Below are 25,553 nucleotides of genomic sequence, written 5' to 3'. Positions count from 1 at the left end.
TGTTTAGGTGGCTAAAATCGTCCTGTGTGCTGTCTCCACTTCAAATCATCCCACAGATTTAATTTTCACCCATTCAAGAATCCACTTCTCTGCAAACTAAACAACCTTTGTTCCTCCATCCCTACAGTAATGTCACTTGTGATGGTAGAATATAACTGCCGCAGCCCATCTCTGCCTTTTCATTTCAGCTTGTTTGTTCAGCACTCCTCTCCTTGTTACCCCTTCCAAATCCCCACGTGCACTATTTTGAGTTATCATTTCTTACCCCTTGGGGATGCCTGTTCTACTCTCGTTATCTTTGGAAAAAATGTCTGTTTTCCAGTCTTGGATTTCATTGCTTTTGCTTTTGGGGAATCCAGGATAGCTAAGATGCTAGTTCCTTGATGCTCTTCATTCATGAATTTGTTTAATCATTTATTCTCTCAGCACTTAAGAATGGAGTGCTGTGCTAGGCATTGGGGATACAGTGGAAACCAAGATGGAGAGAGTCTGCATTCTGTAAGAAAGACAGGCAGGGTGAGTCTAGCATAATTTGGGAAATGCTACAATCAGAGTAAGCACAGGGAGCGAAGGGAAGTCAGCATGTAGAAGCTTGAAGTAGGAAATTCTGCTAGGGTCTGAGCTGATTTTGTTTTCTCCTTTGTTTTCAAAGGTCTTTAAAAGCTTTTCTATGTACTGTTTAACATGGCTGAAACTCTCTTGGTTTGACCTGGTTGTGGATAGAAGGAGGTGGTGCAGACCCTGGGCGATAGCCTGGACTGGCCTCTCCTCCTCATCTGGGGGGAGCCCAGGCACACTCCAAGTCACCTCTGTCTGCTTCAGTTGCGGTGGAACTCAACACTTGGGAGCTGGCAAGAGCTGGTCCTTTGCTTATAGGACAATCTTTTTTTTTTTTTTTTTTAATATTTGTCTCACAAATGAGTTTTTATTTATTTATTCATTGGCTGTGTTGGGTCTTCGTTTCTGTGCGAGGGCTTTCTCTAGTTGCAGCGAGCAGGGGCCAGTCTTCATCGCGGTGCGCGGGCCTCTCACTATCGCGGCCTCTCTTGTTGCGGAGCACAAGCTCCAGACGCGCAGGCTCAGTAGTTGTGGCTCACGGGCCTAGTTGCTCCGCGGCATGTGGGATCTTCCCAGACCAGGGCTCGAACCCATGTCCCCTGCATTGGCAGGCAGATTCTCAACCAATGCGTCACCAGGGAAGCCCAGGACAATCTATTTTTAACCTGGAGTCTATACTTTCAAAAGAAGACAATCTAAACTTGTATTAGTATATTTAATGACAAAAAAGGGTACATGCTTAATTGAAAAAAACAAAATGAAAATAAAGATAAGCAGACATAAATTAACTGCAATCATATCACCCACTGGGACCATTTTTATCATTTAGTGTATATCCTATCAGATTCTTTCTATGCTTATATCATATAAAAGTGTGCCTCAAGGCACATATTCCTCAATCCCATAGTATTACATTTCTCATCAATGTGGATTATACTCTACTTTGCATACATATGTATTATTTTATTGCCTTTTTTTTTACTTTTTACACAAAATTTCAAAAACATAGTTTCATATCAAAAATATATTTAATCATGATTTCTAATGACTCCATATTCTATTATGTATATGAGTTATTTCAAATTTTTAGATATACATGTTGCCGAAATAAACCTCCTAAAATCGGAATTACTAGGTAATATGCCTGTGTTAAAGTTTTTGTTACATTGCCAAAATGCATTCCAGAGAGACTGAACTGGCTTCCACTCTCATCTCTCTTTGATCAGACCCCTGCCACACCCCTTATCCACTCTTACCCCGGTATACACCCCTTGGCCAAAATGAAGTGCTCTCAGGGAAGACAGGCTTGAAGCTCAACAGTTTTCATTTTTCCTCTACCTTCCCATTTGTTCCCTTGTGGCATGAGGATTAGTGGACCTTGGGTTTTCAAACAGGTGGAGAAGGCTGTAGTGTGTATAATTGCTTTTGGTGAAACCATCGACATCCATGTTTAGTTCTTCCTGCTCCACTTCCTCCAATTCAATTAGGCTGTTTTTACCAGGGGGAGAGTTTTCAAAGCATCAGATGAAGTGTTACCTCATGATTAATAATTCATGACCAGAGATGAAGATGGGGCAAGGTAATAATGCCCTCCAAGCTGTTTTTCTCCACCACTCCCTTGTTCTCGTTCACATAAAATGCTGTGTCTCAATCGTTAAAGCAAACATACAAAGTTTCACTGCCCCATAAACCAAAGATCCAAAGCAGGGACTCATAAGCTTTTTGAAGTCTTAAGCCCCTTTGAGAATCTTGTGAAAGCTACAGACTTTCTCCTGGTGGGAAAAAACCCGAATGTTGCAGCATGAACAGAGATTGTACTTCTAATTCCTGTGGGTCAGGCACCCTTGGAAGATCATCCAAAGACTCTCTAGGTAAAAATTTCCGGTCAAACAGGCTGAAAAATAGGACAAGCCCAAAAGGAATCAAAAGTAGGATGGACAAGACATTTCATGTGCCTTGCCTCTATTTTCTGTGCCCAAATTTTCAATGATACAAAGAAGTTTTTTCAAATGTAATTTATTTCATTATTTAGGTATTTTGCGAGGGGTCCAGTGAAGTAACTGAAAATTAGAGGAGTGGATTTTGGCAAATACGTACATTACAGGGCAAATCAAATAGGGGCGAGGGTGGGGGTATGGTTGATGTTGAGATCTACTTGCAAGGCTGCAGTTTTTTCCTTGCCAAATGCTATCAGTCATAAAATGTCCAAGGCAGTGGGTCACACCCACTCCTCATGCTCTGCTACTTGGCATTCCTCTAAATTCTTCCTCAATTGTCATATCTCCACAGGCCATAACAAGGGACAACGGTCAGCAGCAATTCAATTTCGGCCTCCATCTGCTGGCAATAAGAACATAAGGGGGAAATTAATGTACACTCACACACTTGTCATTATAATAGCCCAAATTTGTTTTTATAGTATGACTTCCTTCCAAGGAAATCAAAAAACAATTTATATTCAAATTCCCAAATAGCTACTCACCTGGTAGATGGCTAAAATAATCATCTCCATTTTTTGAAGGCAAAGAGATGCTAAAAATTTGTCAAAGGCCACATGGCACTTTCATGGTGAAATATGCTTATTAGAACAACTCTCTGGAAATCATTCTGGCATTCCTTAAAAGTCTGACATCTAATATGCAAGCCACAGAGCAGGTTATATTAATCGGTAATCATATTATATAAACATACTACAAAATATTTGTGTTCTACTAGTTAACATAATATTCCTTCACTCATTTTACTCTCTTTAATTTATTCTCCTTCCCCAAACCCAAGACCCATAATTTTCCATTTGTGAGCTCTGTCTGTGATGCTGGAAAAATTACTTAATTTCCCTCTGCCTCCATGTGTACCTCTGCAAAATGGAATAAGAGAAGCCAACTCATAGACTTGTCATTAGGATGAAATAAAAAATTCTCAGAAGATTCCCCAATATATACAGGGTGTCCATAAAATTTGGAAACCCAAATATTATAATTTCATGTTTTTTCCAGAGTGATGAAGAATGAATTGATTGAGCTAATACTGCCAAGTGGATGAAAAGGCTGATAATAAGAATGAATAGCAGAGCCCTTTAATGCATATCATTTTGAAAGAGCTGCCATTTCCCATAGCACAGTTGGAAAGCTGGTTCAAAAATTCAAAGATACAGACAGCATGTCAGCCAAACTCTTTTGTGAACTATCATCCACTTCCAACAAGGTGAATGAAAAGATCATAGCCAGTCCAAAGAGGTCAACTTGCCAAAGATTCAAGGAATTGGAGGTACCTTGCAGAATTGTTCAAGAGAGTCCCCAAATGCATGCCTTTCAACCATACAAGATGTAAGTTCTACAAAGCTTCTCTGAAAATGATCCTGACCATCATGATAAGGGGCAATGCACTGAATATATCAGGTAAGATCATTGAACAAAATCATATACTGTAATGTAAATAACTATTTATTATGCATATTTGCTTATGTTTTCATGCTTTTTAGCCATCTATAGTACTTATTAAATATTTATTAGTAGTATTTATTATTTAAGGAAAGAACAAAGATGTTCCATAACTCACTGTGTTTTCATTTTTGATATAATCACATTTTGGCACCAGCAAATAAAGACAGAGGAATCACTAGCTAGTACTAATGATTCTGTCCTATTCAGTTGTGGTCCCCTATTGACCTCTTCCTTCATTAGCTTACCAACATGCCTCAATTCTTTAAGAAAATACAAACAGTGAAATGTGTCTGCACATGTTTCCTGGTCCTTCTCCCATAGAATCAAAATTGAAATTTGAAATCTGTCTACATATTTTTTTCTCTATTTCCTAATCTCAATTTCCTTCTCATAAAGAGATATAGTCTTCAAGTTGACTTTGATTCATGAAAATATTATACTAAGGAGCTGAAAATAATTATACAAATAAAAACAATATCTTCATATATGCACAATACTAAAAGCAATTTATTTTTGATCACCTATGTTATGCTCTCTGTAGAAGATTTAATGACAGATTTCTGATGAGCAATTCCATAAAAGCAATTATGAGCAAATTATATATGGGGCAATTTTGAAAAACCTGTCTTTGCTTATGCTCACACTCAGTAAAGATATAGAGAACTTTCCAAACAGAAGATATACATGTATTATGTAGTGTAAATAAATGTAGTATGCTGTCATGTCAAATGGACCTGTTTTACCAGGTACTTCATGTTGATCTTAATTCTCTAGCTTAGGGTGCTCAGTGTGACGCAGCCTGGCCAAAAAGGGAAATTCAAGAAATGTTTATTGTTAAGATGCTGATGAACCTCAATGTTAACGGGGGTGATCAAGTGTAAACTGTCATGTGTCACAAGGACATCAACAGTGTCATAAAGCAAAGACTTTCTACAGGATCCATCAAAGGGAAGTCAAGTTTGAAAAAACTGAAATAATTAGATTGCCATTTGTCAAGTATGTCTGAATTTTAGTCTGCCATCTGGCAGAACCTGAGGATCAGAGAATAGAGACAGGCTATATATGTGTAACCCCTGAAATCTTGTACTTACTATGAATATGAGACTTTGGGGGAATCAGAGGTCATGGACAGCAAAGAATGGCCAAAATGCAGGCATGAAGACCAGAGGCTTTGTAATAAATAGATTAGTAACTGGTGTAATAACACCGAAGACTGCTATAAATGGATCAAATCAACCAGGAAGGAGTTTTTTAGTAACCATCTACAGGTATTATTCTTAGCCCTAAACTGTTCACAATTTTATTAGCAGCTTGATGAAAAAAAATAGAAGGTAGAATTTTTAAATTCAAGATAGCACAAAACTGAAAGGGACAGATAATATTTTTTTTAAGAAAGGAGTTCAATAGAAAAAGGATGGGCTGAAATTTTGATATAAAAAAAGAAGGAAGATTTGGAGTTTTAGTGAGATTTCCAGCTTGAAAGGAAAGGTACCCTAAAAATATATTTGGGAGAATTAAACAAAGGAATTATTAAAGGAAGTATGGATAGGGATTAAGGAAACTACAAAGGATTGTTAAATACCCCAGAGAATAATAAGCTCAACTACTCCCTCTACATCTGAAGGTGTGAGAAGAGGAGCTGATTATTAGAACACTGATACACAGAAGTGTATGATACACAGAAGGATGGATGGAGAGAGCAGCCATCTAAGTAAGAGGAGCTTGGAGGAAAGAAACAAGGGGAATAAATATTTTGACCTCACTTTTCTCCCTTCTTCCCATCTCCTAGGGCTCTTCATCCACCAAGCTCAACTGAAAATCAGAGAGCAAGTAACTCATTGATGTTATGATTTGTGAGGTAGAACCCAGAAATCTGTATTTGTTTACAAATATGGTAATGGTTTGGATACATCCCAAAGTTTGAGAACCACTAGAGTCCAGTGCAAACTGTTACTCTTGCTCTACTGCAAAGATCAGAAAATTTTTATGCAAAGGGCTTGACAGTAAACATTTTAGGCTCTTTGGGCCATACAGTCTCTGTTGTAGCTACTCAAATCCGCCTTTGTAGCATGAAAGTAGCTTAAGCAAATGGGCTTGGCTGGAATTTGCCCCAGCAGGCTGGCTTTGGCCCATTACAGTTTTAACACTGTAAAACTTAAATTAAAAGCTTTTAAAATATACTGATAATTACACTTATTATATCACTTATTATCAATAGAACTTACAAGCCCGACAAATTTTTTGCACTCTCAATCGTACCAGAAGTGAAATTTGAAAAGAGTCTCCTCCAAAAAGCTTTCATCTAGGAAACTCATATCCCAGGAAGATGATCTATTGATGTACAATAGGGAATATTACAACTTTTATTTATATTTACTTTTTTTTACATTTGTTTTAAATTTCTATTTTCAAATACTTTATGATGTGCTTAAAGAATTAGTATTTTAGTACATGGAAATATTTACGAATTAAATAAATTACTTTGTTTATTGGAAAGCAACACTGGCAAATAGGGTCTCCAAAAATCCACCCTTCCATAAAAGCAATGAGAACACTGATAAACAACTGTCAAATCATCTTTTTAAGAGCTCCTGGAATTAACCAAAAACTTGCAACAATCCAAGGAAAGTTTATTCAAGAAAACTGGTTGAATCTCAGTAAGAATACTGAGCTTTGTGGCATTTTAACTTTTGTTTCCGTCCCCTTACTCCCAGCTTTATAGTAGCCTTAAGAACTATCCACTTTGGAACCACAATAACTAAAAAACAGCAGTCTAGCAGCCATGGCGGGTAGATCAAACTGGTTTGGAACACCCAAAAGTCCATCCCCAAAGAAATGCCACTATCTGACCTATCTTGGAGCTCCCTGGAAAAAACCAATTCTCTGGGCTCATCTTTATTCAAACTCACTCAGATCTCATTGGATGAGGAAAGCTGTATCCATGGGGCATTTGTCCAAAATAGTCAGAGACAAGTGTTTAACATCACAGTTGCCTAGGACAGCAATACCAGTTGGGGTAATTGAACAACCAAAAAATTAAAAGGAAAATAAGGGAACTGAGATCTCCATAGGGGGTTTTGAAAATATCTAACATGTTTCTAGGAATCTAGAAGGCCATCTGCATGTGTAGTGGCACATGCACAGAAAGACTTGAAAAACTCTAATCTGTGTCCATGGCTGACCTTAAGGCTCTGTGCAAGCAAGAACTGAAGGATAAGGCACAACTTTAAACTACTCCAGCATTGAAAGCCTAGTCCAACACACACTGGGTCCTTCAACAAAGGTGGGAAACTTACTGGTTCAGGACATTTAAGAAAATCTCTGTCCAATCACTATCTGGATACAAAGATAACTAAGCAGAGATGAGACTTTGATACCTGCACATAACAAAGAATAAGGTATTACAGAATTTTCCAGACAATTCACTAAACAAATAAACAACAACAACAACAAGAACAAAGTCTGGGGGAGAAGGTAGAGATCTATTCCCAGAGCTACGATGCTATGTTACTTAAAATGTCCAAGTTTCAACAAAAGAATTACAAGATATTATATGAAGAAACAGGAAAGTGTGTCCAATACATGAGAAAGAAAACAGGTAATAGAAATTGTTCCTGTGAAGTCCAAATATTGGACTTACAAGACAAAAACTTTAAATCAGATATCATAAATATGCTCAACTAATGAAATAAAATTATTGATACATTTTAAAAACTAAAGGAAAATATGATAACAGTGTCACACAGACACTGTGTTTTTCAAACAGAAAATATGAACAAAGAAATTAAAATTATAAAATGAAACCAAATAAAAATACTGGAGTTTAAAAGTATGATCATTAAAGTGAAACATTCACTAGAGAGGAATAACAGCAGATAAGAGCTGACAGAAGAAAAATAAGTATACTTGAAGATAGGTTAAATGAAATTATCCAGTCTGAGGCACAGAAAAAAAAAAATTTAAAGGAAAATCACCAGAAACTCAGAAACCTGAGGGATACCATCAAGGTCAAGTATATCAACATACACATCATGTGAGAGTCCCAGAAGAAAAGGAGAGAGACAGAAAGGGCAGAAAGAATATTTGAATAAAGAATGGCTAAAAATTTCCCAAATTTGACAAACAACATTAACTTACACATCCAAGAATCTTGAAACACTCCTAGTAGGATAAACAAAAAGAGATCCACACCTAGGCATATCATAGTCAACCTGTCAGAAGACAAAGAGAGATCTTGAAAGGAGCAACAGAGAGAGAAAACAATAAACAAACTCATCATGTGCAAGGTATCTTCAATGAGAGTAACAACTGACTTACCAGAAACCAAGAAAGCCAGGATGCTGTAAGATGATAAACTCAAAGGACTGAAAGAAGACTATAAGCCAAGAAAACTACCATTCAAAAATGAAGGCAAAATTAATACATCATAAGATTAAAAAAACTGAGAAAATTAATTTCTAGGGGACCTACCTTATAAGAAACACTAAAGGGAATCTTTCAGGTTGAAATAAAAGGACACTAGACAGTAATTTTAATCCACATGGGTGCATAAAGAGTACCAGTAGAGGTAACTACATAAGTAAATATAGACGAGAGTACAAATATATTTTTCTTTGTAGATAATTTCTTCTATATCATTTGAAAAGCAACTACATAAAGCAATATTTATAAAACTGTGTTGATGGACTCAAAATGTATAATTTGTATGTCAATAATAGCATAAAAGAGTGGAAAATCAATGGGGCTATATTAGAACAAATTGTTTTGTATACTATTCAAGTTAAGCTGGTACTAATCAGAACTAGATTGTTATAAACAAGATATTAGTTGTACTCCCTAGGGAAGTTACTAAGAAAATAACTATAAAAACTCATAATATTCATAAAATAAACAGCAAAAAATTAAAATTATACACTAGAAAATACTTAGTTAATACAAAAGAAGGCAGTAATGAAAAATAGAGGGAAAAAAAGACATATGGAACACAAATAGCAAAATGACAAACCTAAAGCCTTCTTCATCAACCCTAGTACGTTGCTGGTGGTAATGTAAGTCAATGTAGCCTCTTTGAAAAAGTTTGCCAGTTCCTCAAAAAATTGAACATAGAGTTACTATATGATCGGTCATCCCACTCCTAGATACACATCAAGAGAAATAATAGATGTCCACACAAAAACTTGTACAGGATGTTATAGCAGCATTACTCATAATAGCCAAAAATTGGAAACAACCCAAATGCTCATCAATTGATGGATGGGTAGGCAAAATATGGCATATCTATAAAACGAAATGTTATTTGGCATTAAAAAGGCATGAAGTTCTGATACATGTACAACATGGATGAGTTCAAAAATATTATGCCAAGTGAAAGAAACCAGTCACAAAATAACTCATATTTTATGATTCCATTTATAGGCCATGTCCAGGATAGGTAAATCTATACAGTTAGGAAGTAGTTTAGTGGTTTCTAAGGGCTAGAGGGAAGATGAATGGAGAATGGCTGCTATTGGGTGCAGGGTTTCTTTTTCAGGTGATGAAAATGTTCTAAAATTGGATAGTGATGATTCTTACATAACTCTGTAAGAATATACTAAAAACCTTGAAGTTTAAACTTTAAAAGGGTGAATTTTGTGATATACAAATTACATCTTAATAAAGATGTTACAAAAAATGTTCAAGCTCATCATTTTTTAGTTGATCACATGTAAGATCAAAATAGTTTGAAGTGAATTATCATTCCTGAAAGGCTAAGCATACTCTCATCAGACTGACATCCTGAAATATGTCAACTTCAACTCTACACAAATACAAAAACCGACAACTTAAAAAAATGTGAAAAACGTATACAGATTGTAGAGTGGGCCATACACTTAGAAAAAGGGACTCACATGGATTAAATTTTCTGTTTTATGAATTTTGGCCTAAGAACAAGCTGAAGTTGAATAGAAAACTCATACTTTTTTTGTCCTGAAGGTCCAGAGGATAGAATTAAGGGGACCCATAGCTGCTGGAGAGTGAGGTGGGCATGTTAGAAAAAAGAAAGGTAGTGTGGTAGAAAGGCCCCAGGTTCTGTGATAAACTTGGCTCACATTTTCAGCCTGAGTCTTGAACCATGCATGCATAAAGCAAACCCAAAACAGCACAGACAAGGGAAAAAAAAAAAAAAAAAACAGCTAAAACTTAACTGATATTTGAACTGTTGCCCAAGAAAAAACATTTATATTTCCACTACAACCAATTTAATTCCTGCTAAAATGAAAATATCAACACTATTGGGTGGAATAAAAGAGAATCCAGAGTTTCTGCAACATGGCAATTAATGTCAGAATGCATTCAAATTTAGTCAACATAAAAAGAAACAGAAATACTTGACAAATTCTCTAGACAAACGACAACCAACATTGACCAATCTTGACATCATTTAGGTATGAAATTAGCAGATAGAGATTTTAAAGCAGGTAGTATGCTTCTGATCACGTATAAATATGGTTGCAATGAAAAAAATATAGGAAATCTCAGCAGAGAAATATAAGCCATGCAAAAAAAAAGGAAATTCTAGAGCTGAAAATAATTTATTTATAAATATCTGATATATAAAATGTACTGAATAAGTTTAGCAGGAGAATGGAGAAGACAGAAGAAATATTGAGTGAACTTGAAGGTAGATCAATAGGAATTATCCAATCTATGGAATAGAAAAAATAAACATTGAAAAATAAATTAACAGAACTTTTTTTTGATATTATGGAATAATATCAAAATATTTGTTTATACATGTAATTGAAGTCTCAGAAGAATATAGAATGGAACATAATATATTTTAAAGAAATAACAGCTGAATTTTTTCAAAATTTGATAAAAGACAAAAACCGAAAAATTTAAGAACCTCAGTAATTCCCAAGCAGGAAAAATATGAAGAGAACCATACTTAGATATATTAAAATAAAACTGCACAAAACCAAAGAAAAAGAGGAAAAAATTGAAAGTAGTCAAAGAAAAATGAAACATTACATACAGAGAGAAAAAATAAATCATTATACCATTTACTTATCAGAACACTTGGAACCCAGAAGACAGTGGGAAAATATCATTAAGGTGATCATTAAGGTGATGAAAGCAAAATATCAAAGAAACAAAAACTATCAACCAGGAATTCTATATCTAGCAATAATGTCCCTCTAGAATGTAGGGAAATATATCTTCAGCTAAAAAGAATATGAGAGAATTTGTTGTCAGCAGACGTAAATTAAAAGAATTGCCAAAGGCAGTTCTGAGGCTGAAGAGATACGTCACTGGAAGCTCATATCCTCAGGAAGAATAAAGAATACTGAAAATGGCAAATATAAAGATAAATGACTATTCTCTTTTTCTCTAAATTTCTTTAAAATTCATATGATGGTTTAAAGCAAAAATTACAACATTGTCTCATGGAATTTATAATGTATATAGAAATAAAATGTTATATCCATGAGAGCATAAAGTGAGGGATATTATATAAACCTATAGACAATTGTAAAGTTCTGCATTTTACGTGAAATGACACAATATTAACTCTAAGTTCACTGTGAAAATTTAAAGATGTATATTTTAATACCTACAGCAACTACTAAAAAATATGCAAAGTGGTATAATTAAAAAGCCAACAGATAAATTAAATTGCAATTCTGAAAATATTCAAAAATCCAAAAGAGGACAGAAACAGAGGAAATTAAAGGCAAAGTAAGTAAAATGAAGGAAATGATCAAGATAACAGCAGATATTAATGAAATAAAAAACAGACAAGCAATAGAGAAATTAGTAAGGCCAAACTTGCGTTTTTTAGAAGATCAACAAAATAATAAGTCCCTAGTTAGACTGATAAAAATAAATAAATAACACGAATTACCAATAAGAGGAACAAAAGTATTGCTATCACTGCTTATCTTACAGATATTAAAAGGATAATAAAACAATATTATGATCAACTTTATGCCCAAAATTTATTGACAACCTAGATGAAATAGATAAATCCTGGGGGCAGAGAGGAACAGCTTACCAAAACTGACATTAAATTAAATTGAAAATCTGAAATGTTCTACAATTAACAGATAAGTCAAATCAATCACCAAAAGACTTTCCACAGGGAAAACTCCAGGCCCAAGTGGTTTCATTTGTGAATTCTATCAAAATATAAGGAAAAATAGCACCAAATTTACACAAAGGCTTACAGAAATTAGAGGAAGAGGGAATATTTGCTAACTCATTTTATGAAGCCAGCATAATCCTAATATTGATATCTCACAGAAAATATTACCAAAAAAAAATTACAGACAAATATCCCTCGTGGACATAGATATAAAAATGTTACACTTAAATCCTCAAAGATACTTAATAAAATATTATTAAATAAAATTATAGTTTTATTCAAAATAGGCAAAACTTGGAAACAATCAGATGTCCATAAATGAATGGAAACATAAATCAACTCTGATATATTTATACAATGGAATATAACTCACCAATAAAAACAAACAAACTATTGAAATGAATGACATGGATGAAGATTAAAACATTATGCTGAGTAGGAAAAATCTTACAAAAAAGAATACGTACTGTGTGGTTCTATTTATTTGAAGTTCTAAAACAAGCAAAACTAATCTATGATGGAATAAAATAAGAACAGTTTTTGGCTCTGAGAACTTAGGGGAGAAATTGAGAAGTCCATGAAAGAACTTTGTGATAGTAACGTTCTATAGCTTGATGGAGACTTGTTACATAGCATTTGTCAAAACCCACCAAATGTACAAGATTTGTGTATTTTGTTTTATATAAATTTTACATTAAAAACTGCAAAAATATTGAACTCTAGTTAATGATATGGATGCTAAAGTATTTAGGAAAAAAAAATCTGCAATTCTTAAAAGTAAGATGAGTAGCTAAAGGGATGACAAATGATTATAAATGTGATAAAACAAGTATAGTAAAATGTTCATTTCACACATATAGCAAAGTTTACTATTTACTATGAGTCTTTCAATCGTTATTTTATTTATTTATTTATTTATTTTAAAATAAGTTTATTTATTTATTTTTGGCTGCGTTGGGTCTTCGTTGCTGCAAGCAGCCTTTCTCTATTTGCAGCGAGTAGGGGCCACTCTTCCATGTGGTGTGTGGGCTTGTCATTGCGGTGGCCTCTCTTTGTTGTGGAGCATGGGCTCTAGGCACACAGGAGTTAGTAGTTGTGTGTGAAGAGTCTTTCAATCTTTATATTTGACATACTGAAATGATGGAAAATAGTTTGAAGTTCCATAACTTAGACTATGGGAAATTTCTCATTTAGAAATATGAAGGACCGATAAGCTATAGAATCTTAATATAGCTAGGAAACTACCTGAAAAAGAATTCATACTCAATGCAATCCCACTGTGATATAAGAAACCAGTATTCTGGTTCAGAAAGAAATATTTTCAAAACTCTTTTCTAATGGGTCAGGACTAAGAACGGGTTTTTATTCAGAGCCTTCTCCATTTTTCTCACTTAATTCTTTCATCATTTAGACTATTTAAGATACAGGTTGTTCCTCCTTATGTACCAGCATCACAGGCTTCCTCTAAGCAAATGTCCATTTGTAAAGATAGAAACGCAAGCAAAATGTACAGCCTAAGTTTCCACTAGTTCCCACGTTCCATGTACTTCAAATGCCCATAAGCAGCTTGATAAGCCTTTAGCAGCTCTTTCTCTTTTTATTCAAATTGGATTCCACTACAAAACCTGGTTGGATGAACAAATAAACAAACAAATAAAATAAATGAACAAATAAATGAATACATATAATTTAACCAAAGCCAGAAACTCTGCCTAGTAAGAACTCAACTGCCCTCCAGTTTCAAGGAACAGTTGGGTAGCCTGCCACGGTCTTAGTGTGTTACGAAGAACTGAGTCTAATCCTTACATTCTAGCTGTCCTCAAACCCAAAGACTAAATAGAAATCTTTTTGTTCAAAGTTAAGTAAACATAAAATGTCAACAAGTAACCTATAAAAAAGAAATATAACCTGCAAAGTGCATATTCTTCCCTTGATTAGATTTAGACCATCATAGAAAAGGAAAATTGCTTTAAAAATATTTTTCTATCTGTTGTTAATATGAGAGAATATTACTCTGAGTATTTTCATCTTAGCATTCTCTAGCACCTGGCACAAAAATTTTAAATATCTTTTGAATGGATGAATGAATGAATGAGTTTCTCTTATTAAAAAAGTTGATTTTAAGATATGAGAATGAATATAATCAAATTAAATCACGGTTGGAATTTGGAAGTCGCTAATTGATACTGCAGACAATAAAATAAATAGTTCAAAAAGGACGTTCTTGAAAAATACTTGTGAAATAAAGAAAAAGAGAACAAAAATTTAAAATTAGGGAGAGAATATAATGGATTTGAGTTTCCAGATTTTATAAGACCTTAGGATTAAAATGAAAAGTGGCATTTAAAGGTAGAGTAATGAAAGGAGACTTAAACTTAGAAATATCTTGGTAACATACTTAAATTTAATAAGCGTATCCTTAGCACTTATCACCATCCAAAATATTACATATATTTACATATCATATAAATTGTCTTTTTGTTCCTCTATTAGAAGTTAAGCTTCAGGAAAGCTGGAAGTTTTTTACTTTTGATCCACTGCTATGTGCACCACCACCAAAAATATTTTCTAATAGATAGTAAATATGCAGTAAATATATATTGAGTTAATTACCTAATTTCAATTAATTAAAAAAAATCCAGGCAAGGAATGAGGGATGGTGGTGGTGTGTGGATCAGTAGGGAGCCAAGTATATATTGAATACAGCAATTAAAAGCAAGTTGGTCTCAGCTTTTCCTCTGTAAAAAAACTCTGTTTTCTTTTTCAAAAAGCAATATAACTTTAAAAACTTTTTATGACGTTAAAATTACACTAATAATAAGCTGCCTTTTGTGCACAAAGATAACAAGACAAATCTCAAGTTTTGCAAAGTCTAAGAAATTAAGAGTTCATAAAAATTGCTTAAAGAAATGCTTTGAAAAACTTAAAATTTTTATCAAGATTAGAGCTCAGGGGGAAAAAAGGCAGTTAAAAAAATTACCAGTAATTTTCAGAGAAAACTCTAATTCCAAAAGATATATGCACACCAATGTTCATAGCAGCAGTATTTACAATAGCCAAGACATGGAAGAAACCTAAGCGTCCATCGACAGGTGACTGAAGGAGATGTTGTCTCTCTCTCTCTCTTTCTCTTTCTCTCTCTCTCTCTATATATATATATGTATATATATGACAAACATACATAATATATGGAATGTATTATATATATACAACAGAATAGTACTCAGCCATAAAAATGAATGAAATAATACCATTTGCAGCAACATGGATGGACCTAGAGATTATCATACTAAGTGAAGTAAGTCAGAAAGAGAAAGACAAATATCATATGATATCACTTATATGTAGAATCTAAAAAAATGATACAAATGAACTTATTTATAAAACAGAAACAGACTCACAGACATAGAAAAGAAACTTATGGTTACCAAAAGGGAAAGGGTGGGATAGGGATAAACTAGGAGCTTGGGATTAACAGATACATGATACTTTATGTAAAACAGACAAACAACAAGGTCATACTGTATAGCACAGGGAACTATATACAATATTTTTTAATAATCTATAATGGAAAAGAAACTGAAAAAGAATATATATGAGTATGTATATATATATATATATATATATATATATATATAAAACTGAATCACTTTGCTGTACACCAGAAATAAATAAATAAATAAATAAATAAATAAATAAAAACTTCCTGCTAATTTTGAAGTCAACCACATTCATAGAATTATGAGAACAAGAGGACAACCACAATGGCAAAAAAGAGGGGAAGCTAAAAACTCTAAATGGTGTATTGAAATCCACAAAATAAAATATTAAATATAAATGGGGCTCAAATCCAACCAGAACTTTCTGAGGAGCATAAAAAATAACTCACAATAGCATTACAGAGGCTAGACCAGGAGAATTATTTATATATCGGCCCTGTCTCCCATTGATTAGGAGATGCCCTTGGGAGCATTAACACCTTGGCACCTCCTGGTTTCACAGGCTGGTTGCTCCTACCAGCTTCTGTGAAATGAGAGAAGCCCAGGCAGAGAGTGAAAGACATAGGGACACTAGGTCTTAATCTGAACAAGACACTGTCAGCATGAGACGGGTGGAAGGCTCAAGAAATTGTCTATTCTAACCATGGCTGAAATCAGAGGTGAGACAAAGAGGATTTTACTCAGGCCATAAAGAGGAGTCTGATGTTTCTTTGATAGGTCTTCCAAGATCTATAATCTTTGCAATTCATGATTAATTTCCTTCCATCCTCCTACCTTGCCCAACTGACCAGAATTTCCTTTGGAAATAGGGATTTATGTTTCTGCTTACATGGAAGAGCAGTTTAAACAAACTAAAAATATTATTGGTGAAGGCAATAAGAATATTAAGAATAAATAAATGTGTGTGTATAATTTTCATCTTTTGTACACCAGAGGTAAAGATACTAGTTCTTTTAAAATATATGTACAAGAATTCATATGCTCAAAAAATTCTCATTATTAAAAAAATAGAAACTATAGGAAAGAAACACCATACCGCAATGCAATAAAACTAGAAATTCTTTATGTAGTTTAAATTCTCACTTCTGTTTTAAACTATAACTTTCACATTCTTGAATTCATCGCTGACTGGCATACCTACTATGCCAGACATTTGCCTATTTGCCCTCAACCCCTGTTCCCACCCTTCTGTGTTTTATCTGTGTATTAAAGAAGGTTAGAAGTCTGCAAGCTTTGTTTCTCAGTTTTCCTTGCTGGCTCTCTTGCTGATGAGTTCTGCTAATAGAACGTACTAGTGGGAGATAAGAAGACAGCAGGAAGAGCAAAGGTTCCTCCTCTGGCTCCAATACTGTAGTAGTGGCTGGCAAATGCTGTCAGTTTCTGTAGTAGTAGCAGGAATGGGTTGATTGATTCTAGACCAAAGAAGACTGGGCATAGGTGGCCACTTTTCTTTGGTGTCAGCTTTGTCCCTCCAGCCCTCTTTCCTTTTCCTCTTTGCTATCCTAGCCCTTCCAATATTCATCAACAATTCTTCATATAAAATTCTCTCTGTTGGGAATGGCCATCATTAAAAGTCTACAAGTAACAAATGCAGGAGAGGGTGTTGAGAAAAGGGAACCCTCCCACACTGTTGGTGGGAATGTAATTGGTGCAACCACTATGGAGAACAGTACGGAAGTTCTTCAAAAAACTAAAAATAGAGTTGCCATATGGTTCTGCAATCCCATCCTGGGCATATATCCAGACAAAACTATAATTCAAAAAGATTCATGAACCCCTATATTCATAGCATCACTATTTACAATAGCCAAGACAGGGGAACAACCTAAATGCCCATTGACAGATGACTGAATAAAGATGTTGTATATATATCCAATGGAATATTACTCAGCAGTGAAAAAGAAGGAAATAATCCTATTTACAGCTACATGGATGGACCTAGAGATGATCATACTAAGCGAAGTAAGTCAGAAATAGGAAGACAAATACCATATGATATCATTTATATATGGAATCTAAAATATGACACAAATGAACTTATCAACAAATCAGAAACAGACTCACAGACAGAGAGAACAGACTTATGGTTGCCAAGGGGGAGAGAGGGTGGGGGCACGATGGATTGGGAGTTTGGGACTAGCAGATGAAAACTATTATATGTAGAATGGATAAACTACAAGGTCTTATTGCACAGCACAAGGAACTATATTCAATATCCTGTAATAAACTATAATGGAAAGCTGGATGTCTCTATAGTGAACTTTGTTTCCCCAAATGGATCCTGAATAATAATAATATATTTTTTGACTAATTCTTAGTTCAAATTAGCATGACTTGATAAGGGAGGTGTCAAGATGGCAGTGTGGAAAAACACGGAGTTAGCATCTCCCCACAACTAGGGTGACTGCCGGCCACTGGTGGGGGACTTTGATGCCCAAGGAGACAGGAGGAACCCCAGAGTGAACCAGTAGGATGTAGGGGGACTGAGAGGGGAGGAGAAGTGGAGGCCAGACAAGATCGGTGCCCCTGAGGCCAGGGAGATCAGGAGAGGCAGGTGGGAGGGACTCTCTGGGAAGAGTGGGAGAGGAGCAGAGGGTGATCGCCTGGCCCACTGGGGCTGGCGAGCCTCCTGAGTTCTTAAGCTGGTTCCCCCCTCACAAAGCCCCATCCAGGCTGCATGGGAGGGGTCATCCAGGAGGAGCAGGAGCAGAGTGGAGGGCAATTGCCCTTCCCACTGGGGCCCAGGGGGCCTGCTGAGTTCCCAGGCTGGTCCCCTGAAATCCAAAGCCCCCCCCCAGGTCGCGTGGGTCCTTGGGGGCATAGGAAGGAGGCCGAGGGGAGAACAGGAGAGGCAGGTGGGAGGGGGCCTCTGGGAGGAGTGGGTGAAAAGTGGAGGGCGATTGCCCTGCCCACTCAGGCATGGGGAGACTGCTGAGCTCCCAGGCCAATCCCCTGCTCTCCAAACCCTCCCCTCCAGGTCACGTGGATCCTTGGGGGCATAGGAGGGAGGCTGGGGAGATCAGGAGAGGCAGGTGGGAGGGGGCCTCCCAGACTCCAGACTGGAGGAGCAGGAGAGGGGAGGGCATTTGCCCCACCCACTCGAGCCCAGAAAGCCTGCTCGGCTCACAGGTGAGGTCCCGTGCCCTCTGAGACCAGGGGTGGGGGGGCACGCCTGGGCCCCTTCTGTTCCTTGAGCCTAAGCCCACCCCCCACAGCCCCCAGGGCCTTTTCCAGCCCTGTGGGTCCTGAGCATCAGCCCCACACACTGCCCAAAACTTGCCCTTGCTTAAGTCCCACTCTCCACATCCAAGGCCTTCCCCCCATTTTTTTTTTCCCTTTCCCTCCTCCCTTTTTTTATTATTGTGGTACTGATAAACCTTCTGGTGGTTGATTCATCTATATGTTTATTTTTACATTCTTTCTAACATACCTGTTAGTTTCCTAGTATAATTTTATTTTTTAATTAGTTATTGTTCTCTTTTTTTTTTGCCACCCCACATGGTTTGCGGGATCTTGGTTTGCGAGCCCAGGGTCAGGCAGAAGCTCCTGCGGTGGGAGCTCTGACTCCGAACCACTGGACTAACAGAGAACCTCAGACCCCAGGGAATATTCATCAGAGTGAGGTCTCACAGAGGTCGTCATCTCAGCACCAAGACCCAGCTCTACCCAATTGCCTACAAACTCCACTGTTGGAAGCCTCAGGCCAAACAACCAGTAAAACAGGAACAGAATCCCAATCATTAAAAAAAAAAAAAGTGAGACAGCAAAAAAATACGTCACAGATGAAGGAGCAAGGTAAAAACCTACAAGACCAAATAAGTGAAGGGGAAATAGACAATCTACGTGAAAAATAATTCAGAGTAATGATAGTAAAGATGATCCAGAGTCTCGGAAGTAGAATGGAAGCACGGATTGAGAAAATACAAGAAATGTTTAACAAAGCTCCAGAAGAACTAAAGAACAAACAAAAAGAGATGAACAACACAATAACTGAAATGAAAAATTCACTAGAAGGAATCACCTAACAGAATAAGTGAGGCAGGAGAACGAATAAGTGAGCTGGAAGACAAAATGGTGGAAATAACTGTCAAGGAGCAGAATAAAGAAAAAAGAATGAAAAAATTTGAAGACAATCTCAGAGACTTCTGGGACTACACTAAATGCACCAACATTCGAATTATAGGGGTCCCAGAAGAAGAAGAGAAAAAGAAAGGGTCTGAGAAAATATTTGAAGAGACTATAGTGGAAAATTTCCTTAACATGGGAAAGGAAATAGTCACCCAAGTCCAGGAAGCACAGAGAGTCCCATACAAGATAAACCCTAGGAAAAACACACCAAGACACATATTAATCAAACTAACAAAAATTAAATTCAAAGAAAAAATATTAAAAGCAGCAAGGGAAAAACAAAAATAATATAAAATGGAATCCCCATAATCTGATAATGAATCAGATTATCAGCTGATTTTTCAGTGGAAGCTTTGCAGGGCAGAAGGGAGTGGCAGGCTATACTTAAAGTGATGAAAGAGAAAAACCTACAACCAAGATTACTCTACCCAGCAAGGATCTCATTCAGATTCAATGGAGAAGTCAAAAGCTTTTCAGACAAGCAAAAGCTAAGAGAATTCAGCACCACCAAACCAGCTTTACAACAAATGCTAAAGGAACTTCTCTAGCCAAGAAACACAAGAGAAAGAAAAGACCTACAAAAAAAACCCAAAACAATCAAGAAAATGGTAATAGGAACATACATATTGATAATAACCTTGAATGTAAATGGATTAAGTGCTCCAACCAAAAGACAGAGACAGGCTGAATGGATACAAAAACAAGACGCATATATATACTGTCTACAAGAGACCTACTTCAGACCTAGGGACTCATACAGACTGACAGTGAAGGTATGGAAAAAGATACTCCATGCAAGTGGAAATCAAAAGAAAGCTGGAGTAGCAATACTCGTATCAGATAAAATAGACTTTAAAATAAAGACTGTTACAAGAGATAAGGAGGGACACTACATAATGATCAAAGGATCAATCCAAGAAAAGATATAACAATTATAAATATTTATGCACCCAACATAGGAGCACCTCAATACATAAGGCAAATGCTAACAACCATGAAAGGAGAAATCGACAATAACACAATAATAGTAGGGGACTTTAACACCCCACTTTCACCAATGGACAGATCATCCAAATAGAAAATAAATAAGGAAACACAAGCTTTAACTGACACAATAGACCAGATAGATCTAATTGATATTTATAGAACATTCCACCCAAAAGTGGCAGAATACACTTTCTTCTCAAGTGTACATGGAACATTCTCCAGGATAGATCACATCTTGGGTCACAAATCAAGCCTTGGAAAATTTAAGAAAATTGAAATCATATCAAGCATCTTTTCTGACCACAACACTATGAGATTGGAAATCAATTATAGGAAAAAAACTGTAAAAAACACAAATACATGGAGGCTAAACAGTGTGCTACTAAATAATCACTGAAGAAATCAAAGAAGAAATAAAAAAATACATAGAAACAAGTGACAATGAAAACACAGCGACCCACAACCTATGGGATGCAGCAAAAGCAGTTCTAAGAGGGAAGTTTATAGCAATTCAATCTCACCTCAAGAAATAAGAAAAATCTCAAATAAACAATCTAACCCTACACTTAAACAACTAGAGAAAGAAGAACAAAGAAATCTCAAAGTCAGTAGAAGAAAAGAAGTCATAAAGATCAGAGCAGAAATAAATGAAATAGAAATGAAGAAAACAATAGCAAAGATCAATAAAACTAAAAGCTGGTTCTTTGAGAAGATAAACAAAATTGATAAAACCTTAGTCAGAAACATCAAGAAAAAAAGGGAGAGGATGCAATTCAATAAAATTAGAAATGAAAAAGGAGAAATCACAACTGACACTCCAGAAATACAAAGGATTATAAGAGATTACTAGAAACAACTATATGCCAATAAAATGGACAACCACGAAGATATGGACAAATTCTTGGAAAGGTACAATTTTCCAAGACTGAACCAGGAAGAATTAGAAAATATAAACAGACCTATCACAAGTAATGAAATTGAAACCATAATTAAATATCTTCCAACAAACAAAAGTCCAGGACCAGATGGCTTCACAGGTGAATTCTATCAAACATTTAGAGAAGAGCTAACACTGATCTTTCTCAAAATCATCCAAAAAATTTCAGAGGCAGAAACAGTCCCAAATTCATTCTGCGAAGCCACCATCACCCTGACACCAAAACCAGAAAAAGTTATCACAAAAAAAGAAAATTAGAGACCAATATCACTGATGAACATAGATGCAAATATCCTCAACAAAATACTAGCAAACAGAATCCAATAGCACATGAAAAGGATCACACACCATGATCAAGTGGGATTTATCCCAGGGATGCAAGGATTCTTCAATATAAACAAATCAATTAATGTGATACACCACATTAACAAATTAAGGAATAAAAACCATATGATTATCTCAATAGATGCAGAAAAAGCTTTTGATGAAATTCAACACCCATTTATGATAAAAACTCTCCAGAAAATGGGCATAGAGGGAACCTACCTCAACATAATAAAGGCCATATATGACAAACCCACAGCAAACATCATTCTCAATGGTGAAAAACTGAAAGCATTTCCACTAAGATCAGGAACAAGACAAGGATGTCCACTCTTGCCACTCTTATTCAACATAGTTTTGGAAGTCCTAGCCACAGCAATCAGAGAAGAAAAAGAAATAAAAGGAATACAAATTGGAAAAGAAGAAGTAAAACTGTCACTGTTTGCCGATGACATGATACTACACATAGAAAATCCTAAAGATGCTACCAGAAAACTACTAGAACTAATTGATGAATTTGGTAAGGTTGCAGGATGCAAAATTAATGCACAGAAATCTCTGGTATTCCTATGCACCAACAATGAAAAATCAGAAAGAAAAATTCAGGAAACCCTCCCATTTACCACTGCAACAAAAAGGATAAAATACCTAGGAATAAACCTGCCTAAGGAGGCGAAAGACTTGTAGTCAGAAAACTATAAAACACTGGTGAAAGAAATCAAAGATGACAAAAACAGGTGGAGAAATATACCACGTTCTTGGACTGGAAGAATCAATGTTGTGAAAATGACTATACTACCCAAAGCAATCTACAGATTCAGTGTAATCCTTATCAAACAACCAATGTCATTCTGCACAGAATTAGAACAAAAAAATCTTACAATTCGTATGGAAACACAAAAGACCCTGAATAGCCAAAGCAATCTTGAGAAAGAAAAATGAAGCTGGAGGAATCAGATTCCCTGACTTCAAACTATAACACAAAGCTACAGCAATCAAGACAGTATGGTACTGGCACAAAAACAGAAATATAGATCAATGGTACAGGATAGAATGCCCAGAGATAATCCCACACACATATGGGCACCTAATTTATGAAAAAGGAGGCAAGAACATACAATGGAGAAAAGACAGCCTCTTCAATAAGTGGTGCTGGAAAACTGGACAGCTACATGCAAAAGAATGAAATTAGAACACTATTTAAAACCATACAGAAAAATTAACTCAGAATGGATTAAAGACTTAAATGTAAGACCAGACACTATAAAACTTTTAGGAAGACCACTCTTTGACATAAACCACAGCAAGATCTTTTTTGACCCACCTCCTAGAGTAACAGAAATAAATACAAAAATAAACAAATGGGACTTAAAAGCTTTTGCACAGCAAAGGAAACCATAAACAAGACAAAAAGACAACCCTCAGAATGGGAGAAAATATTTGCAAATGAGACAACAGAAAAAGGATTAATCTCCAAAATATACAAAGAGCTCATGGAGCTCAATACCAAAAAAACAAACAATCCAGTTAAAAAATGGGCAGAAGATCTAAATAGACATTTCACCAAGGAAGACATACAGTTGGCCAAGAGGCACATGAAAAGATGCTCAACATCACTAATTATTAGAGAAATGCAAATCAAAACTACAGTGAGGTATCACCTCATGCCAGTCATAATGGCCATTATCAAAAAAGCTAGAAACAATAAATGCTGGAAAAGGTGTGGTGAAAAGGGAACCCTCTTACACTGTTGGTGGGAATGTAAATTGATACAACCACTATGGAACACAGTATGGAGGTTCCTTAAAAACCTAAAAATAGAACTACCATATGACCCAGCAATCCCACTACTGGGCATATATGCTGAGAAAACCATAATTCAAAAAGAGACATACACCACAATGTTCATTGCAGCACTATTTACAATAGCCAGGACATAGAAGCAACCTAAGTGTCCATCGACAGATGAATGGATAAAGAAGATGTGGCACATATATACAATGGAATATTACTCAGCCATAAAAAGAAATGAAATTGAGGTATTTGTAGTGATGTGGATGGACCCAGAGTCTGTCATACAGAGTGAAGTAAGTCAGAAAGAGAAAAACAAATGCCATATGCTAATGCATATATATGGAATCTAAAAAAAAAAAAAAAAATGGTACTGATAAACCTAGTTGCAGAGCAGGAATAAAGAAGTAGACATAGAGAATGTAGTAGATGACATAGGGTGGAAGGGTGAAGCTGGGGCGAAGTGAGAGTAGTATCAACATATATACACTACCGAATGTAAAATAGTTGGCTGGTGGGAATCAGCAGCATTGCACAGCCAGATGGGCTCTGTGCTTTTCGATGACCTAGAGGGGTGGGATAGTGAGGATGGGAGGGAGGCTCAAGAGGGAGGGGATATGGGGACATGTGTATGCATATGGCTGATTAGCTTTGTTGTGCAACAGAAACAAACACGGTGTTGTGAAGCAATTATACTCCAATAAAGATCTATTAAAAAATTAGCATGACTTTATTACATTGTAATATATTCAGTGCATTTTGTTTGCTTTTTTGCAGCATGCAGCATGCAGCCTGACTTTTTCTACTCACTCCTCTTCTGTTCCTCCTCTCCTTTCATGAGTGTCAGACCTTCTTCTCAGTTTCTCACTTCTCAGTCTCAGACTCTCACTGCCTTTTCCAGCTCCTTCCACTTTATCTTTATAAGCACACAGGAAATAACCCTAATAATTCCCTTGCACTGATAATTTGTCGTTGCTTATCTAAGGGCATTAATCCACACAGTAGGAAGTGCAGTTTAGATAGATTACTCCACTGGTTGACTGGAAACTGAATTGAACAGAAACACATCTGGAAGCAGGGAGAAGAATATAAAAATCTTCCTTTAAAATGTGTTTCAAATAGCTGTTCACCAAATTTAGAAATTGTTAAGAAAGCTTTTATTTTCATAGTTTAAAAAGTAAATTTATTTTAAAAATGTGTACAAAACTAGTGCACATTCAGAACAGAGCAATCAGGATAATGAATGGATTAAAGCATATTAAGAGCAAGTGAAGGGAATGAAGAAGAAAACACTGCAAAGGACCTTAGCAGTTAAAAGACTGATATACATAACAGGAACTTGCCTTCTTTACTAGGATCAATAAATACAGGCTACAAGGAGACAAATTTCAACTTGATAAAAGATAAGCTTTTACAATATATTTACAGAGCAAATAGCCCCTTTGTGGGATATTCAAACAAGGACTTGACCACTTGAAGAACAGGCTGGATGGCTGGAGTCTAATAATTCTGAGATTGTTCTAATGCTGAGTTAGTTGAATCTGTAGCAACTTCAGTAAAACAGAAGAATGCACTCTCACACCCCCTACCATTTAATTTCTTTTTTCCTAAGATCATTCTTATATGCATGGTGACATCAACAGGACATGCCTGCAAGAAAGCATACTCTCTGAATATGCCTGTTTACTGTGTCTCAGTGAGGGTATAAATCTGTATCTCAGTGGAAAAGAACATATGGAGCCCAAAGAAAGGAAGAAAAT

At 35.9% G+C, this 25,553-nt stretch overlaps 1 long non-coding RNA gene across 1 annotated transcript; it reads right to left on the bottom strand.

Annotated features, from left to right (window-relative positions):
* Window positions 1-925: 925 nt before the first annotated feature.
* LOC309636624 lies at window positions 926-18,445 on the bottom strand. The gene is made up of 2 exons (XR_014250107.1): window positions 8,139-18,445; window positions 926-2,898 (listed from the first exon to the last, which is right to left on the bottom strand). It is a non-coding gene; the product is annotated as an uncharacterized lncRNA (long non-coding RNA).
* Between the last annotated feature and the right edge of the window lie 7,108 nt (window positions 18,446-25,553).

The sequence above is a fragment of the Balaenoptera physalus genome, assembly GCF_965194825.1.
Source record: "Balaenoptera physalus genome assembly, chromosome: 1".
In the NCBI taxonomy this organism is placed as follows: Eukaryota; Metazoa; Chordata; class Mammalia; order Artiodactyla; family Balaenopteridae; genus Balaenoptera; species Balaenoptera physalus.
This window is presented reverse-complemented; position numbering and strand designations above follow the sequence as displayed.